The sequence below is a fragment of the Bidens hawaiensis genome, unplaced genomic scaffold (genome assembly GCF_021521415.1).
Source record: "Bidens hawaiensis isolate Kalapana, Puna unplaced genomic scaffold, B.hawaiensis_p1.1 tig00008656_1, whole genome shotgun sequence".
Taxonomy (NCBI): domain Eukaryota; kingdom Viridiplantae; phylum Streptophyta; class Magnoliopsida; order Asterales; family Asteraceae; genus Bidens; species Bidens hawaiensis.
Window position 1 is genome coordinate 889,492 of NW_027491626.1, and position 6,000 is coordinate 895,491.

A 6,000-nucleotide genomic window follows, 5' to 3' on the forward strand; every position below is an offset into this window, starting at 1 on the left:
AATCAGGTCTAGTGCATAATACAACGTACATGACAGAGAAAATTGATGAAGCATATGGAATTGCTTGCATGTGCTTTGTCTGAATGTCCGTTGCCAGAGATTGCAATTTGCTAAAACGGTTCCTTTAGCAATGGAACAACTCCTATCTTGGAGTTTTCCATTGAGAAGCGTGTCATGACTTTGCTTATGTGTGTACTTTGACTTAGCCCTAGAAGCCGCTTAGATCTATCTCGGTAGATCTTGATTCCCATAATATAAGCAACTTCACCAAGATCTATCATTGCGAAACAGATCCCAACCAATGCTTAACTTCCTTAAGCATAGGAATGTTGTTTCCAATTATCAGTATATCATCCACATACATGATGAGGAATGATATAGTGCTCCCACTAGCCTTTCTGTAAACACAAGGCTCATCTTCATTTTTGATAAAACCAAACTCTTTGATTTTCTCATCAAAATGTAGATTCTAGCTATGAGATGTTTGTCTGAAAATCCACTAGCTCCATGTTGCCCGACCTTCAATGGGTAGCTCAATCAAGCTCCAAACTTGATATTATGAATAGATTGCATCTCGGCGTTCATGGCATCTCACCATTTCTCAGATTCCGGATCCAAGATTGCAGATTTGTAGTTAGTAGGTTCGTCGCCAGACTCGGCTGCTAATAAGACTTCTGGACCATCCAGATGCCATAGGTATCTAGGATTCGGTGCGGGATTCCTACTACTTCTGGGAACGCTCGTGTTCATGTATGATGAATCAGCAACAACAACTTGTTGATCAGACGCTCCAGCTTCCTCAGCGGTTGTTTGTGGTTCTTGAATTTCTTCACGATCGACAATGTAATTTCCGATTCCTCGATCGGGAAATTCTTTCTTGAGGAAGTGGCCTTTCCTTTTGATAGAAATCATATTTGTATCAGGATGAAAGTAGTAATAACCGCTTTGGTTGTAGTATTTGACGAATGCGGGAGGTAGTCATAAGGGCGAAACTCCAAAGGGATTGAGGTAAGTTAGTTCTACACATCATCGATCGAACCATGTTTAGCAAAGTTAGATTCCTCCTCTCGATCATGCCATTATATTGGGGTGTTCCAGGTGGAGTGAGCAGTGAAACAATTCCACGCTCTTCTAGATGAGTAATGAATTCTGAGCTGGGATACTCTCCACCTTGATCTAATCGAAGTATCTTAATGGTTTTACCAAGTTGGTTTTCCACTTCTTTTTGAAACTCTTTGAACTTTTAAACAGTTTCATGCGTGTGTTTCATAACATACACATAAGCATATCGACTATAATCATCGATAAAAGAAACGAAGTATCTTTCATGGTTTCTAGACATAGTTATGAAAGGTCCACATACATCAGTATGTATGAGTCCTAACAGATCTCTTGCTCTTTCACTTTTATGAGCGAAGGAGTCTTTGGCGAGTTTGCCAGCAAAGCAAGACTCACAATTGTCAAAAGAGTCCGGGCCTGTGGATTCAAGAATCCCTTCGAATTGGAGTCTTTTAACTCTTGCCTTACTTATATGGCCAAGTCGGCAATGCCATAGAAATGTATCATTGATGCCAGATCTGATACGTTTTGAAAGATTATATATGTTATTATTAGTTTGAACATCAATCTCATGAATACCATTTCGAGGTTTAGCCTCAAAGTAAAAGATATAATTCAAGTAAGAAGAAATAACTATGCCATTAAAAACATAATTAAATCCTTGTTCAAACAACAACGAAACTGAAATGATGTTTCTGGTCAAGCCAGGAGCATTCAAACAATTATTCAAATGAAAAATTAGGCTAGGTGGACAAGTAAAATAAAAAACTCCAGTTGCCAGAACTGGCACTCTCTTCACATCTCCAACAATGAGTTCCATGCTGCCTTTATTCAGTTTCCTCCACTTCCCAGGCTCCTGCAAGACATTAACAATGTGGAAACCACATCCGGTATTAAATACCCATGTGTTGCTAGAGACAGTGAAAAGTTCAATAACGTATATAGGAATACCTCGAGAAGAGCCTTCACCATTGGCTCTCTTCATCTTGATCTCAGCAAGGTATTCGAGACAGTTTCGCATCCAGTGTCCCATTTGGTTGCATCGGTAGCACTGGCGCTCCTCGGGGGCGGAAGTGGTATCTTTGGAACCCCTTTGTTAGCATTGGTGGCACGAGGGGCAACAATAGTAACATTCTTCTTGCGTTTACCATTATAACCCCGGTTCATGGGATTAGGCTTCTTGACACCAGCAGATCGGGTTATCAGAACTTGATTGGTCCTCGACGGAATGTTCATCTTAGCCTACTAAGCATGTTGTGAAGCTCTGGCACTGTCTTCACCTAGGCATTCATGTTGAAATTCATTACGAACTGGTCGTAAGAGCTGGGGAAAGTGTTGGGGATGAAATCAGCTGCCATTTTATCAGAAAGGGGATAATCAAGTTTCTTAAGCTGATCGATGTGCCCCTTCATCTTAAGAACATGAGCACTGACGGGAGACCCTTCTGCCATCTTGCAACTAATAACTTGTTTCATGGTGTCGAATCGTTCCTGACGGGTTTGTTTCTGGAACATCCCCTTGAGTTGCTCAAGCATCTCATAGGCACCAAAGTCTTCCAAGCCTTTAGCAAGCTCAGAAGTCATGGTGACTAGCATAATGCAGGAGACATAAGCCGAGTCATTCTTATGCTTCTCAAGAACTTTTCGAGCAGCGGCTATATTGTTTTCAGGCTCAGTTGGAACAGGTCCATCGAGAACATACAAGCGATTTGCCATGGTGAGAACAAGTCTCAAGTTGCGGTGCCATTCGATGAAGTTGGTACCGTTCAGTTTATCATTCTCCAGGATAGACTTAAGGGCGTAGGGGTTTTCGTTTGACGACATCTTGTTAATAAAGCAAAAGTAAATTTAATTAGTATTTTCGACGTTGTAGTCCTATTATTAATGACCCAATAACATTAATAAAATTGGAGCATGAGAATCTGGCTTCTAGTTATTAAAGGCAGTTGTAGCACACAACATTAATGAGTGGTTAGGCAGACTGACAACGATGGCCAATTGTGAATAAAGCACAACTCTCAGTTATGAGGCATATAGAGACAACGATTGTCTATATAGATACGTTTAGCCTCATCTTGGCCTACTTTAAGTCTCCAGACGGCTGTAGCACGTAACAGGAGAGTAAAGTAATAGTTGTCCTAGTACAGTGACGTGTGAAAGTGTTAGTGCACGGTTTTGCGTCTCGAGTCTTTGTATTTATCGTTAACGTTTTTGTCGTTTGATTTATGTAATAAACAAATAATTTATCTTTTAATTCGTTAATGTAATATCTAGTTCGCTAAGGATGTTTAGCGAATTAGATCTAAGTTAGTTTCCCTCCTGATTTGTTAAGAATGTTTAACGAATCAGGGGGTGATTCGTTAAGTTATTTCTTTATTAATGTATGTAACGAAGTGGCAGTAGTTCGTTCTGGAATGTTAATGAACTAGGTCCATCTTCTATATATAGTGACCTCTGTCACAGATAATTTAAGTTTTGAGTTTAACTTTAACGAATTGTTGTCCAATTCTCTCTCAAGCTTCATTCTCATATTAATATTATTCATCACCTACATACATACAACTAATATATATATAGAACACACAATCAAACGTGATAATGAGCTAGATCCGTATTTAGGATTAATCGTATATATCAGATCTTAGATCTGTTTGCTATTAGGTATTGATCCAGTGTTCAAACAAGTGGTATCAAAGCTTTCGGTGCTCTTTTACACCTGATTTGGCTGTTAATTGATATTATTGAATTAATAATTGATAGTTTTGTGTTAAATTTCTGTTTAATTTGATTTTGGATCAAATTGAGGTGTAATTGGAAGATTTATGGCCTGATTGGACTGAATATGTGAGTGTTAAGGTATTGGAAAGTTATTGTGATTTGGAATTGGAAATTGGATTGTGTTTGTGTGGATTGAGGTTTGGATTTGGATTTGGCCGAAACAGGGGAATGTTTTTGATCAAATTGGAAATGAGTTAATGTTAATCGATTACGAGATGGATTGTATTGGTTTCGAGATCTGTTTCTGAGTATTTTGATTAGTAACTTGAACGATTTAGTGTATTGACAAGTGTGTATTACAGATTTGGTTGCTGGGTTTGTTGTTCATAAGCTTCCAGAAATCTGGAAAATTATGTTTGAAGGTTTGAAGATTTGAAGATTCAAGTGATTTTTTAATCTCTCAATCTAATTCATTAACCTTTCAACTTAATTCGTTCACATTTTTGGCTAATTCGTTATTCACACTAGCTGATTCGTGAACCAATTTGTTATATTTTCTAATTCATGTGACACGTGTCTCTCCTCGGTAACTGTTTTATAACAACTTTTTCCATGTGTTAATTGTTTTCAGAAGTTTGTTACAACCGTTGTAACTAACTGATTCGCTATAAGTTGATTCGTTATCAACTATAGCTGGTTCGTTATCTAATTCGCTAAGCCTCTCTTAGTGATTCGTTTAGCTAATTCGTTAGTGATTCGTGTAGCTAGTTCATTAGTAATTCGTTTAGCTAATTCGTTAGTGATTCGTTTAGCTAATTCGTTAGTGATTCGTTTAGCTAGTTCGGTAGTTGACTTATTAGCTGACCATCTGATTTGTTGATCAATTCGTTAACATTCTGATTCGTTACTTAATTCGTTAACTTCAATTCTGATTTGTTACTTGATCAACCTAAGCTTTGTCAAGGTTTGATTCGTTGATTACTGTTCACAGTTCGCTACAACTGTTCACAGTTGGTTAATTAAAACTTTCAACTTTAACCCTTGTAGTTTAAAATTTAGTATTTCTCAAACATGGCTGGTATATATGCACTAGCTTCACAGAATATGTTAATGCAACGAATGCTGCAACTGGATACCGAAATAGGTTCACATTTGAAATGTCGAAGATTGATGAAATTTAGAGACTTTGCTAAATGGGAACCCCGTTTTCGTGCTCATTTGGGTTATGTTCATCCAGACTGCTAATATTGCTTAGATAGGGTATATATTTTTCAATGATTGGAGATGACACTATTGGTTTTACTCCTAAAGCTATTTCTCAATATTCACAAGAAGAGAATAAATCATTAGAGATTGAAACACAAGCTTATTCTACCCTTACTATGGCTTTACCCAAAAACATCTTTCATCAAGTGGGTAGCATAAAGATCTGTGCTTCTTTATTTCAACATATACGTATGAGGAGTATGGGAAATACAACTGAGAGTAAGAAGGTAATGCTTAAGTTTCAATTTCGAAACTTTAAATTGTTAAAAGGAGAAACAGTAGAAGAGATGACTACTAGGTTTAATCACTTGATTGCTGAGATGGATAAAATGGGATTGGAAACTTCTGAAGTTGACAAGATTGAAACGATTAGGAGTGCACTACCAAGTTCTTATTCAACATTCCTAATGGTTTTAAAAGAGAATAACTATTTTGCGAATGAAGACTTGACTGCCACTGAATTCTTGCAAAAGATTAAAGAAATGGAATATGATCTTAAGTGTCAGAAATCCTCCAAGGATAGTCAAGATCCTGCTTTCTATGGTGGTAGTATGCCTCTAAGTTCTACAATTTCTCCTATCACAGCTTTTCTTACACAACATGCAAGTGAAAATGAAACAACCATTTATAATGATCCAAGAGCATGTTTTTACACTGCTGGTAATTCTGGATCACATGGTGTTTCTGTTGGATATGGAAATTCATCTGCTACTAATCCATTTGCTTCACCACCTAGTGTCAACATGATGGAAGCTAAGTAAAATTTTGCTTTTCTAACAGATTTCATGTCCTCATATGAAAACTTGGTGAGTAGTAAGATAGCCACAAGTGATCTAACAGATGAGGATTATGATCAGATTGATCCAGATGACATGGAAATCATGGACTAAAAGTGGAACATGGCTATGATAGTCCGTAAGGTTAAAAGATTCATGCAAAGGACTGGCAAAGATCTTTT